Source organism: Sus scrofa, chromosome 4, assembly GCF_000003025.6.
Source record: "Sus scrofa isolate TJ Tabasco breed Duroc chromosome 4, Sscrofa11.1, whole genome shotgun sequence".
NCBI classification, from domain to species: domain Eukaryota; kingdom Metazoa; phylum Chordata; class Mammalia; order Artiodactyla; family Suidae; genus Sus; species Sus scrofa.
In genome coordinates this window covers 89030882-89044826 of record NC_010446.5, presented here as the reverse complement: position 1 = coordinate 89044826, position 13945 = coordinate 89030882, and the positions used below count along the sequence as shown (strand labels likewise).

Genomic DNA, 13945 nt, shown 5'->3' with positions numbered 1-13945 from the left:
TCTACATCTACGAGTCTGTTTCTGTTTTGCCCATAGAGTTCTTTGTGTTATTTCTTTAGATTCCACATGTATCAGTGCTTCTCCATCTGACTTACTCCAGTAAGTGTTAATACCCCTAGGTCCACCCGCGTCGCTGCAAAGGGCACTACTTCATTCTTTTTTAAACCTTTTTTTCCTTACAGTTGACTCCCAATGTTCTGTCAGTTTCCGCTGCCCAGCAAAGTGACCCAGCCACACATCCATCTGCATTCTTTTTTCTTCCCCACGTTGAGCCTCCATCGTGTTCCATCGCAAGTGATCAGATAGAGTTTCCCGTGCTATACAGCAGAATCTCATTGCTTCTCCGTTCCAAATGCAGTCGCCTGCATCTACTGACCTCCAACGGCCAGTGCCTCCCCCTCCCTCCTGGCAACCACAAGCCTCTTCTCCACGTCCTCGCGTTTGTTTCTTCTCTGTGGACAGGTTCATCTGTGCCGTCTCTTAGGTTCCAGATACGAGACACATACCGTATCATGTGGTATTTGTCTTTCTCCCTCTGACTTCCTTCACTTCGCCTGAGAGTCTCAAGTTCCGTCCATGTTGCTGCAAATGGCATTATGTTGTTCTCCTCTGTGGCTGAGTCGTATTCCATTGTGCACATGTACCACATCTTCTTTTTTTTTTCATATTTTTTTTTATTTTCCCACTGTACAGCAAGGGGGTCAGGTTATCCTCACATGTATACATTACAATTACATTTCCCCCCCACCCTTTCTTCTGTTGCAACACGAGTATCTAGACAAAGTTCTCAATGCTATTCAGCAGGATCTCCTTGTAAATCTATTCTAAGTTGTGTCTGATAAGCCCAAGCTCCCGATCCCTCCCACTCCCTCCCCCTCCCATCAGGCAGCCACAAGTCTCTTCTCCAAGTCCATGATTTTCTTTTCTGAGGAGATGTTCATTTGTGCTGGATCTTAGATTCCAGTTATAAGTGATATCATATGGTATTTGTCTTTGTCTTTCTGGCTCATTTCACCCAGTATGAGAGTCTCTAGTTCCATCCATGCTGCTGCAAATGGCATTATGTCATTCTTTTTTATGGCTGAGTAGTATTCCATTGTGTATATATACCACCTCTTCCGAATCCAATCATCGGTCGATGGACATTTGGGTTGTTTCCACGTCCTGGCTATTGTGAATAGTGCTGCAATGAACATGCGGGTGCCCGTGTCTCTTTTAAGTAGAGTTTTGTCCGGATAGATGCCCAAGAGTGGGATTGCGGGGTCATATGGAAGTTCTATGTATAGATTTCTAAGGTATCTCCAAACTGTTCTCCATAGTGGCTGTACCAGTTTACATTCCCACCAGCAGTGCAGGAGGGTTCCCTTTTCTCCACAGCCCCTCCAGCACTTGTTATTTGTGGATTTATTAATGATGGCCATTCTGACTGGTGTGAGGTGGTATCTCATGGTAGTTTTGATTTGCATTTCTCTTATAATCAGCGATGTTGAGCATTTTTTCATGTGTTTGTTGGCCATCTGTATAACTTCTTTGGAGAAATGTCTATTCAGGTCTTTTGCCCATTTTTCCATTGACTGATTGGTTTTTTTGCTGTTGGGTTGTATAAGTTGCTTTTATATTCTAGAGATTAAGCCCTTGTCGGTTGCATCATTTGAACCTATTTTCTCCCATTCTGTAAGTTGTCTTCTTGTTTTCTTTTTGGTTTCCTTTGCTGTGCAAAAGCTTTTCAGTTTGATGAGGTCCCATGGGTTTATTTTTGCTCTAATTTCTATTGTTTTGGGAGACTGACCTGAGAAAATATTCATGACGTTGATGTCAGAGAGTGTTTTGCCTGTGTTTTCTTCTAGGAGTTTGATGGTGTCCTGTCGTATACTTAAGTCTTTCAGCCATTTGGAGTTTATTTGTGTGCATGGTGTGAGGGTGTGTTCTAGTTTCATTGCTTTGCATGCAGCTGTCCAGGTTTCCCAGCAATGCTTGCTGAATAGACTTTCTTTTTCCCATTTTATGTTCTTGCCTCCCTTGTCAAAGATTAATTGACCATAGGTGTCAGGGTTTATTTCCGGATTCTCTATTCTCTTCCATTGGTCTGTCTGTCTGTTTTGATACCAGTACCACACTGTTTTGATGACTGTGGCTTTGTAGTATTTCTTGAAGTCTGGGAGAGTTATGCCTCCTGCTTGGTTTTTGTTTCTCAGGATTGCTTTGGCGATTCTGGGTCTTTTGTGGTTCCATATAAATGTTTGGATTGTTTGTTCTAGTTCTGTGAAAAATGTCCTGGGTAATTTGATAGGGATTGCATTGAATCTGTAGATTGCTTTGGGTAGTATGGCCATTTTTACAATATTGATTTTCCCAATCCAGGAACATGGAATATCTTTCCATTTCTTTACATCTTCTTTGATTTCTTTGATTAAAGTTTTATAGTTCTCGGCACATAGGTCCTTTACCTCCTTGGTCAGGTGTATTCCGAGGTATTTGATTTTGTGGGGTGCAATTTTAAAAGGTATCGTATTTTTGTATTCCTTTTCTAATATTTCATTGCTGGTATACAGAAATGCAACTGACTTCCGAATGTTAATCTTATATCCTGCTACTTTGCTGAATTTATTAATCAGTTCAAGTAGTTTTTGGGTTGAGTCCTTAGGGTTTTCTATGTATAGTATCATGTCATCTGCATATACAGTGGCAGTTTTATCTCTTCTCTTCCTATATGGATGCCTTTTATTTCTTTTGTTTGTCGAATTGCTGGTACCACATCTTCTTACTCCATTCATCTGGCGTTGGACATTGAGCTTGTTTCCGAGTCTCGGCTGTTGCGAACGGTGCTGCAAGGAACACAGGGCGTGCACGTATCGTTTTCAATGAACGCTTTGCCTGGATAGATGCCCAGGAGTGGGATCGCTGGGTCATGTGGTAGTTCTATACTGAGTTTTCTGACGTGCCTCCCTACTGTTGTATACTTTGTTCTTTTTTTTTTACGGCTGAGTAACACGCCACAGGACATATACATATATATATATATACATATATATATATATATATGTATGTATATGTGTATGTGTGTGTGTGTGTATATACACACACACACACATATACACACAGCACGACTTCTGAAGCCAGTTGTCTGTGGATGGGTACTTGGCATTTGTCCACACCATGGCTCATGTAAATAGTGCTCCTCTGAACACTGGGGAACAGCTGATCTTCTCACATGAGAGTTGTCAACTTTTCTCGATATATACCTGGGAGCGGGCCTTTCTGGATCCCATGACGGAGGTCCTTTGACTGCGTTCCTTGCTTTCTTCCCTCCTGCCTCTTTCCTTCCTGCCATTCCCCCTGCCCCACCATTCTTCCTCCCTCCATCCCACTCTCTCTTGCCTTCCTTCTCTTTCTTCCTTTCCATCTTCCTTCCTTCCTTCCTTCCCGTTCCCTCCCTCCCTCCCTCCCTTCCATTCTCCACTCTTCCTTTTTTCCTTCCTGCCTTTCTTCCTTCCTTCTCTCCATTTTTCGTTCTTCCTTCTTCCCTTTCTTTCTTTGTTTTCTATTTTTTTCAATCAGCCCCTATGTAGGGCCAGGGCTCGAACTGAAGCTGCAGCTCCAACCTACACCACAGCCAGGGCAATGCCAGACACGAGCTGCCTCTGGGACCTGTTGTACAGTTTGCGGCAACGCCACGGTTCTTGACCCACTGAGCGAGGCCAGGGATCAAACCCGCATCCTCACAGAGACAACATCGGGTCCTTATCCCACGGAGCCATGACACGAACTCCTCCATTCTTTTCCACGGCAGAGTACGATTCCATAGTGCAGATCTATTTTATCTCATCATCATCATCATCTTCTTCTTCGTCTTCTTCGTCTTCGTCTTCGTCTTCATCTTCGTCTTCTTCTTCTTCCTCCTCTTCTTCCTCTTCCTCTTCCTCATCTTCTTCTTCTTCCTCCTCTTCTTCCTCTTTTCTTTGGGGACTTTTAGGGCTGTACCCTTGGCACAAGGAGACGCCCGGGCTAGGGGTCGAATCGGAACTGTAGCTGCCGGCCTACACCACGGCCACGGCCATGGCCACGGCCACGGCCACGCTGGGTCCGAGCCACGTCTTCGACCGACGCCATACCTCATGGCAACACCGGATCCTTGACCTGTTGAGCGAGGCCAGGGGATCAAACCTGTGTCCTCAGGATACCGGTCAGGTTCCTTAACCGCTGAGCCACAATGGGAACTCCACGTTCTGTCTTCTTCAGCCAACTGTCTATTGTTGGGCGCTTGGGTTTTTGTGAATGTTTTCACTGTGGCAGGCAACGCGGCTATATGAACATGGGAGGGAGGGGATATAGCTTTTCGAATTAGAGGGTTCATCCTTTTGGGCTCTATATTCACGAGTGCAAGTGCTGGTTCCTATGGGAGCTCTCCTTTGCACTCTTCAAATCTCACCACCAGTCCCACGGCTCCACAAGCTCGCGCGCACGCACGCACGCACACACACACACACACACACACGCGCGTGCGTGTGTGCGCACGCACCCACACACAGCCAGATGAGAAGTGATGGTGGTTGCTGCTGATGAGAGAGGTTATATATGTCTCTGGGGCAGTGGGATCGCCCACCTCATGTGCAGGGTGCCTAGCCCCTGTCTCCAACTCTGTTTCTGCCCTGCCCTGCCCTGCTTCCTACCTCTCCCCTCCCCACAGCCTCACTCCCGTTTAGCCTGAGCACGTTGCCGCACAACACAGCAGTCTGGCCCGCTCTCCTGCCGCTCCACGGGGGTCTTCTCCCGCCACCTCCCTGGCACCACAGCCCACTCACACCCGCTGCTTGCCACTCTCCCTTCCGCCCAGCCTCTGGGCACGGGCTCCTCCACCTGCCATGATTCCCCTGTACCCCGGGCCCCTGTCTCACACATCCTGCCCGGAAGACGCACTGGCGCTGGTCCTGGCCGCCCTCGTGGCCCTCAGACCCACTCCTACACCATGCCCAGCCCTAACCCAGATCCCGCGCAGGGCGGGGCAAGGGCCACCACCGCCGCTTCACCCAGGCTTCTGCAGAGCCCCTGCCTGAGTGACCCGGCGGCCCTCGCGGCCAGGTCCCCGCAAGACCCACACCTCCCGTTGCTGCCCCGCCCAAGCTCCGCCGGGACACCGCGGTCGCGGTCGAACTTTTCCTCCCACCTTCCAGCAGGCGCTTCACGCCCACCCCCACTCTACGGGGTCGTTTTACTCTGTTCCCAAACTTGCACGGGGCGGCCACCAACCACGGCCACAGACACCTTCGTCCTGCCCTGTCACCCACCCACGCTCACTCCCAACGCACCGGCGAAGGGCTTGAGGTAACCTCCTGTGGTGATGGGAAGCACCCCTCTGCCCACAGGGGCTCCTTTCCATGGGGGGTCCCGCTTTGTCAAAACCCATCTCGTGTACCGCCGCCACCGTGCCACCTCTGCCGCCACCGTGCCATCTCTGCCGCCGCCGCCGCCACCGCCGCCTCAGGTTGGTGCCATTCACCGGCAGTCCACTTTGCCTCCTAAGGCAGAAACATGCCAACGGGCATGAAAACCTCCACTGACAGAGGCTGAAAGCAGACTGGTGTCTGCCATTTACCTTGGGGGAGTATCCAAGGGGGACCACGAAGATAGGTTGCAGAGAGAGGTGGAATGGACTCTGGGTAGCTAGGTGGCTGGGCAAGAATGGGGTCATGTTAGACGTCATGTCTAGGGGAGAGGGGTGTGTGTGTGTGTGTGTGTGTGTGTGTGTGTGTGTGTGTGTGTGTGTGTGTTGTGGGAGGGAGGGAGGTATTCTCAAGGTAACATTCTTGCCTCTCTGTGATAGGACTGAGAGCATGGTAATGTAATTAGACTACAGTGTTGGCTGGGGCTGGTAGTCCACCCTTTCAGGCGTCTGCTTCCACCTGCTCCCGCCTACTGGGCTAAGGATTCCTGACTGGCCTCCCGAATCAGCCCGCTCTCTTACCTCCACTACCGTGTGTGTGTGTGTGTGTGTGTGTGTGTGTGTGTGTGTGTGTGTGTATCTCCAGGCACGCATGAGTGTCCACACTCATGGTCCCATCTCCACCACCCGGCATGGTTTGTCTGGCTCTAGCTCCCCTACCCTGCCCAAGACCACCAGGAGCTTGAGACCAAATGAGCAGTCCACGGAAGGCGAAGCCCGCCCAAGACCTAAACAGGCTGCAGCAGGTTGCTGGCAAGGGGGGCCAGATAAGAAACTGTGTGTCCCTCCCCTTGGCTGACTTGCCAGCGTGAACGCCTCACTAGCGCCTTGCGCCAGCGCAACCACCTCTGCCGCCACCACCCACCGGCACCACCACCGGCACCAGTAAGGACCAGCACCACCACCTCTAACAGAGACAGCAGCGCCAGCACCAGCTCCACAAGCCAGCAACACCGGCAGCACCACTTCCACGCCAGCAGCCTCTGCCGCCGGGGCGGCGGCGGCGGCGGCGGCGGCGGCCGCGGCGGCCGCGGCGGTGGTGGTGGCAGCAGCGAGGGCAAAGGGAGCAGCCGCCATCGCAGGAGCAGCAGCCGCTCAGCACAGGCATCCGAACGAGCACCAGCACCAAGCCCCATCAGGACCAGCGCTCCCAGCGACACCCGCACCCGCAGCTCACGAGGGAAGGAAGAGGGGCCTCGCGGCGGCGCACGCGGCGGCGGGGGCGGTCGGGACCCGCGCAGTGCTGCCAACGAGTCCAGGCACGGTGGAAGCTGCCCGCCCGTGGGCGGCCGGTGGTGGGCAGAGGGGCTGCCCGGGCCGCTGGTGTTGGGGGCTGAGGCAAGCTTCCAGCGGCGGAGGAGGACGGACGCCCGAGGCGTCGAGTGGGCCTCGAGTGGACGAACGTCTGGAGGCCAAAAGGCTTGGCCGGGTGGGTGGAGGGTGCCTGGCGCGGCTTGGGCTGGAGGTGGACGGGGCCGGGTGGCTGCCCGGCGAGGGGGACGCGCGTGGGCTAAAAGGGGCGCTTGTGGAGGCAGCGCGCTTTGCGGCAAGTTGGCCGGCGGAGTGGAAGAAGAAAGGCTTCCCTGACCGGGAATCGAACCCGGGCCGCGGCGGTGAGAGCGCCGAATCCTAACCACTAGACCACCAGGGAGCGTCGGGCTCGGCGCCTGGCCTGGCCCTGCTGGACCCAGCACCTCCCTGCCACCCGCTTGGCGCCGCCTTGCTGCCAAGGCCCGGCCTTGCCAGGTCGGGCCGCCCGCCGCACCTGGCGATCCACGGTGGCCTAGCGCTCTCCCTGCTCGCTAGGAGAGACGCCGCGCGCTCGCCTCCGTCTCGCACACGCACACACGCCAAAAGCCACGGGCCTGGGGGCGAGCACCGTGCGCCCTCTTCCCAGCTCTCCCACACAGGGGCCGGGCCGGAGCCCCGCGGAGCTCGGCAAAAATCCCCCAGACTAAACAAAACAAAAGACGGCCCGCTGCGTTGGCCGGGAATCGAACCCGGGTCAACTGCTTGGAAGGCAGCTATGCTCACCACTATACCACCAACGCTGCACAGCCCGGGTCGGGCCCGGACGCCGTGCCCGGGCTCGCCCAAGCGCATTCCCGGCGCCCCGACGCCCTGGCCACCAGCGGCCGCCCACCGGCGCCAGCCCCAGGCCGTGGCCCTCGTCCACCGGCCCCACCGCCGCTCGGGGGCGTCCTCGCTCCCCTGCCGCCCCGAGGCCCTGGGCTCCACGCCGCGCGCCTCAGCTCCCAGCTCCAGGCCACCAGCGTCCCGAACCCACAGGGAAAGGGACTCGTCGGCTTCCCACCGGGCCCGCCTGCCGGGCAGCTGGGCAGCCGGGCAGCCGAGCGTGGCGTCGCAAGGGGCCTCCGGTGCGGCAGGCACTTTGGGCGGGCCGCAAGGTCGCCGGGCGCTGGCCGGGGCGAGAGGAGGCCCTCGCTCGGCCGGGGCGAGGGGTGGACGGCAAGGGCTGGAAGGGGTCGAGGGTGGCAGGTCGGGCACGCCCAGGCGCCCTGCGCCTGCCTGGAGGCGGGGATGAGGAGACGAAGGGCCCTTGGGGCCAGGCGGCTGGCCAGCGAGCGGCGCCAGCCACCAAAAAGGGCGTGTTGCCTCCCCGTCGGGGAATCGAACCCCGGTCTCCCGCGTGACAGGCGGGGATACTCACCACTATACTAACGAGGACGGCGGCCACCGCCCGGCCACCGCCCGGCCACCCGGCCCCTCTCCGGCTGCCTGCCGACGCCTACCCCTGCCCGCGGCCCTCGGCCCGCGGCCCACCATGGGGCCGCCAGCACGTGCCCGCGCCCCGCCCCGACGCCAAAGCACCCCGCGTCCTCCAAAGAAGCAGACCGCGACCCGGACCGCGGCCCGCGGCCCCACCCTCACCCCACCCCCGCCCCTACCTGGCGCTGCAAACTCCCGGTGAGCGCTGCCTGGTGCCCCCACCGTGGGCCCGAGAGGGCAAGCCGGGCTGCGAGGTGGCGGCGGGCGCGCGCCTCGCCACGTCACGGCCCGGGCGAGGGCAGAGGCGCGGGCGGGGGCCGCCGCCAGAGGCCGGCTGGGTGCGGGGCCAGGGCTGCGCGACAGGGCGACCGCGGCGGCGAAAGCTTTGCTCCACGACGGCCGGCGTGCGCCCGGCCCCCGCTCACCCAGACGCCCGCCCGGCGCGGAGCACCGCGTCCGCCCAAGGGCGCCGCACTTGGCGGCGCGTCGGGTCGCAGCCAGCCGAGCGGCGACGCGCTCCGGCCCGCCGTCAGGATGGCCGAGCGGTCTAAGGCGCTGCGTTCAGGTCGCAGTCTCCCCTGGAGGCGTGGGTTCGAATCCCACTCCTGACAAGCCAGCCTTTTGCCCCCCGCCCAACCACGTCCCCACCCCTCCCCGGGACCCCACCCCGCGTAGAGCCACAGCCCCTTGCCGCCTTGCAGTCCCTTCCCGCCTGGCACTCTTGCTTGGCCTCTGCAAACTCCGGCCCCCGACACCCAAGCCTCTCCCTCCACAGCCCGCGGGCCCGACAGAAATGGCCCAGGAGGAACGCCCCGGCCACTGGCTTTGCTGCGGACACGCGCCCTCCCCGGACGCACAGCTCCCACACACACCCACACGCCCCCGCCGCCCGCGTCCTACCTGCACCTACACCAGCAAGCTTCGGCCCTTCGCAGCCCATCTTTCCTCACCTGCTTGCGATGGCTGTTTTTCCTTCCTCACTCCGGCTCCGGCTCGGGCTCCGGCTCCGGCCCCGGCTCCGGCCGGCCCGCCGCTCCGCCCCACCCCGCCCCCACCGCCCCACGCAGACCGGCCGCGTGGGGAAAGCCCTCCACGCTTCGCCCTCGCACTGCTGCCCGCGGACTGCTGCCCGCGGCTCGCCCTCCCAGCCTTTCCTCCGCTTCTGCCGCCAGCCGCTCTCGCTCCCGTCCAACATCCCGTCCTTGCCGCCAAGCCGGCCGGCCCGCCCGCCTGCACATTCCCTGCCCTCCACACCCACACTGAGGTGGCGGGTCTGCGTGGGGTGCGTGCCCGCGCGCGGCGCTTTCTCGCCTCGGGGCCTTCCCCGCCCACTGGCCACCGCGGCCTGCCTCCGGGGACACGTGCAGCCCAGCCTTCCTGCTCGCCCGCCGGTACGGGGCCCTCCCTGGACGCAGGCCTGGCGCGTGAGTCCCTGCCACGGCCCTGGGATGCCCGGCACCCACCCGCAGACGTCGGGCCCCCGGCCGCCGCCCGCCACCCACCTGCGCGCCACAGCGCACGTTCACGCGCGGGAAGCCGCTGCCCCGGCCGGACCCAACCACCCCCCGGCGCCCTCCCTCACCCGACTGTCCGCCATCCCCCCCGCCCCTCCCCGCCCGCAGTCCGAGTGCCTGCGCCTCACGACCAACGCACCCGAGCCGGACCCCTCCGCAGAGCGCTGGCCGGCCCGAGCGCTTCTTCGGAGCGAGGCTCCGACACCCTTGGCAGACCCGGCAGGTCCATCTCTCACGCTCGCCGTCCCCGCACAGCCCGAGCTCCGATGCCCGCCCGCCCGCTCCACACCAGCCAGAAAGCCGGCCGCCGGAGGGACTCGGCGTCGGGGGCGGGGGGCGGGGTGGGGGTGGGGGGCAGCGGTGGCTGAGGGGAACATAGGCGCTCAGCCGCAGCGGGCGCGCATCGCCTGCCCTGGCTGGGATTCGGGCGCGCGCCAGCCTGCTTCGGCTCGTGGCTGCTTCTGGCGATGCCGACGCTCTTGCGGCGGCCCTGGACGGCAGAGAAGGCGCAAAATGGGCCGGGTGGGCCTCCGCCCCGCCGACCCTCCGCCCCGCCGACCCTCCGACCCTCCGACCCTCCGACCCTCCGACCCTCCGTCCCTGCCTCCAGGCCTCCGGACAGCGCCGCGCCCTGGGGCCCTCCGCGGGGCCCGGAGCCCCTCTTGCAGGCCACAGGCGTCCGCCTTCGGCTCAAAGGGAGCAGGAGCCCGCGGGCGAGCAGGAACCGCTGCCCGGCGGTTGGTGGCCAGCCCCGCTGGGGCAACGTCGGGCGGCAGCGGCCACCGGTGCATGGGTGGTTCAGTGGTAGAATTCTCGCCTGCCACGCGGGAGGCCCGGGTTCGATTCCCGGCCCATGCAACAGCTCGGTCCTCTTTTGGAGCAGAGCCCTCGCTCTCCCGGCACCTCCCGGTCCCACCACAGCTCTTGCTTCCTCACCAGCAGCCCACCGCCCCACCTCCGCCTCCACCCTCGACACACCCCCTGCTCTTGCAAGCAAATCCCACCTTGTCAAGGACCCCACCCTCGCATTTGTCCCATTGGCCTCTCTCTTTGCTGTTTAATTTTAAGAAAAGCGTACTGGCTTTGCCATACCCCGTTCGCTTCAGGTGTTCGCCAGAGTGACTCATACCCATCCGGCTGGCTGGCTGGCTGGCTGGCTGACTCTCTGTCTGTCTGTGTGTCTGTCTGTCTATCCAAAGAGAGAGCGAGAGCGAGAGCGAGAGAGCGAGAGAGATCTCCATTATAGGTGATCATTGTGTGTGACTCGAGTCCCTCCCCCATGCTATACAGTAAATCCTTGTTGCTTATCGACTTTGGGCATGCTCTTTCTTCCTTCCGATCTCTTAGCCCCAACTCCTAATTGCCCACCCCCGCCCCCATACTCTGCCCTTGGGTAACCATATGTTTGTTTTCTACACCGGTGACGGTTTCCATTTTGCACGGAGAGTTATTTGTATTAATTTTTAGATTCCACATGTATTCTTTGTCCTTCTCCAGCTGACGTAGTTCACTGTGGGTAGTAGCCTCTTGGTCGATCCATGTCGCTGCAGATGGCACGAGGTCCTTCTCTCTTTTATGGCTAAAGGGTATTCCATAGTAGTATGCGTGTGTCTGTATATAGCATGGATGTTATGTATGTAATATAACATGATATATAGTATCACACCCTCTTAAGCCAATCGTCTGTGGATGGGTCCCTGGGAATCGTCCACGTCATGACGCTCTCTTAAAGAGCACTCCTGTGAACACTGGGGTGCATCCACCTGTTCCCTTTAGGAGTTTTCATCTCCTCTGGGTATATACCCTGAGGCCGGGGGTGGGCGGTGGGGTCGCCTGCTGGATCATATCCTAGCTCTCCTTTGAACTCCTTCCTTCTTCCTCTCTTCCTACCTTTTCCCCCCTCCATGCTTCCTACCTCCATTCCACCCTCCATGCTTCCTACCTCCATTCCACTCTTCCGCTCTTTCTTTCCTTCCCTCCTGCCTTCTTCCTCTGGTTCCTTCCTTCTTTCGTTCTCTCTCTCTTTTCCCTCATTCTTTCTCTTCGTAGTAGTTCGGGTCATTGCTGGAGTACAGCTGATGTACCGTATTGTGTTTGTGTCAGGGGTACGGCCGCGGTGATTTGGTTTAATGGGTACAGCGTTCTCTTCGGGTGATTTTCCGGTATAGGTCATTGCAGGATATTGGATGATGTTCCCTGTGCCACTCAGTAAACACGTGTTGCTTATCTCTTTTATACATAGCCGTTTGCGTCTGTTCTCCCAAACTCCTAATTTGTCCCCCCACCCTGCCCTTTCCCCTGGGTAACCGTAAGATTGTTTTCTACATCTACGAGTCTGTTTCTGTTTTGCCCATAGAGTTCTTTGTGTTATTTCTTTAGATTCCACATGTATCAGTGCTTCTCCATCTGACTTACTCCAGTAAGTGTTAATACCCCTAGGTCCACCCGCGTCGCTGCAAAGGGCACTACTTCATTCTTTTTTAAACCTTTTTTTCCTTACAGTTGACTCCCAATGTTCTGTCAGTTTCCGCTGCCCAGCAAAGTGACCCAGCCACACATCCATCTGCATTCTTTTTTCTTCCCCACGTTGAGCCTCCATCGTGTTCCATCGCAAGTGATCAGATAGAGTTTCCCGTGCTATACAGCAGAATCTCATTGCTTCTCCGTTCCAAATGCAGTCGCCTGCATCTACTGACCTCCAACGGCCAGTGCCTCCCCCTCCCTCCTGGCAACCACAAGCCTCTTCTCCACGTCCTCGCGTTTGTTTCTTCTCTGTGGACAGGTTCATCTGTGCCGTCTCTTAGGTTCCAGATACGAGACACATACCGTATCATGTGGTATTTGTCTTTCTCCCTCTGACTTCCTTCACTTCGCCTGAGAGTCTCAAGTTCCGTCCATGTTGCTGCAAATGGCATTATGTTGTTCTCCTCTGTGGCTGAGTCGTATTCCATTGTGCACATGTACCACATCTTCTTTTTTTTTTCATATTTTTTTTTATTTTCCCACTGTACAGCAAGGGGGTCAGGTTATCCTCACATGTATACATTACAATTACATTTCCCCCCCACCCTTTCTTCTGTTGCAACACGAGTATCTAGACAAAGTTCTCAATGCTATTCAGCAGGATCTCCTTGTAAATCTATTCTAAGTTGTGTCTGATAAGCCCAAGCTCCCGATCCCTCCCACTCCCTCCCCCTCCCATCAGGCAGCCACAAGTCTCTTCTCCAAGTCCATGATTTTCTTTTCTGAGGAGATGTTCATTTGTGCTGGATCTTAGATTCCAGTTATAAGTGATATCATATGGTATTTGTCTTTGTCTTTCTGGCTCATTTCACCCAGTATGAGAGTCTCTAGTTCCATCCATGCTGCTGCAAATGGCATTATGTCATTCTTTTTTATGGCTGAGTAGTATTCCATTGTGTATATATACCACCTCTTCCGAATCCAATCATCGGTCGATGGACATTTGGGTTGTTTCCACGTCCTGGCTATTGTGAATAGTGCTGCAATGAACATGCGGGTGCCCGTGTCTCTTTTAAGTAGAGTTTTGTCCGGATAGATGCCCAAGAGTGGGATTGCGGGGTCATATGGAAGTTCTATGTATAGATTTCTAAGGTATCTCCAAACTGTTCTCCATAGTGGCTGTACCAGTTTACATTCCCACCAGCAGTGCAGGAGGGTTCCCTTTTCTCCACAGCCCCTCCAGCACTTGTTATTTGTGGATTTATTAATGATGGCCATTCTGACTGGTGTGAGGTGGTATCTCATGGTAGTTTTGATTTGCATTTCTCTTATAATCAGCGATGTTGAGCATTTTTTCATGTGTTTGTTGGCCATCTGTATAACTTCTTTGGAGAAATGTCTATTCAGGTCTTTTGCCCATTTTTCCATTGACTGATTGGTTTTTTTGCTGTTGGGTTGTATAAGTTGCTTTTATATTCTAGAGATTAAGCCCTTGTCGGTTGCATCATTTGAACCTATTTTCTCCCATTCTGTAAGTTGTCTTCTTGTTTTCTTTTTGGTTTCCTTTGCTGTGCAAAAGCTTTTCAGTTTGATGAGGTCCCATGGGTTTATTTTTGCTCTAATTTCTATTGTTTTGGGAGACTGACCTGAGAAAATATTCATGACGTTGATGTCAGAGAGTGTTTTGCCTGTGTTTTCTTCTAGGAGTTTGATGGTGTCCTGTCGTATACTTAAGTCTTTCAGCCATTTGGAGTTTATTTGTGTGCATGGTGTGAGGGTGTGTTCTAGTTTCATTGCT

General features: G+C 56.6%; 5 non-coding genes across 5 annotated transcripts; 2 read left to right on the top strand and 3 right to left on the bottom strand.

The window, feature by feature from the left end:
- TRNAE-CUC lies at window positions 7020–7091 on the bottom strand. The gene has a single exon. It is a non-coding gene; the product is annotated as a tRNA-Glu (tRNA).
- On the bottom strand, window positions 7420–7491 carry TRNAG-UCC. The gene has a single exon. It is a non-coding gene; the product is annotated as a tRNA-Gly (tRNA).
- TRNAD-GUC lies at window positions 8057–8128 on the bottom strand. The gene has a single exon. It is a non-coding gene; the product is annotated as a tRNA-Asp (tRNA).
- On the top strand, window positions 8699–8781 carry TRNAL-CAG. Its single transcript has one exon. It is a non-coding gene; the product is annotated as a tRNA-Leu (tRNA).
- TRNAG-GCC lies at window positions 10472–10542 on the top strand. The gene has a single exon. It is a non-coding gene; the product is annotated as a tRNA-Gly (tRNA).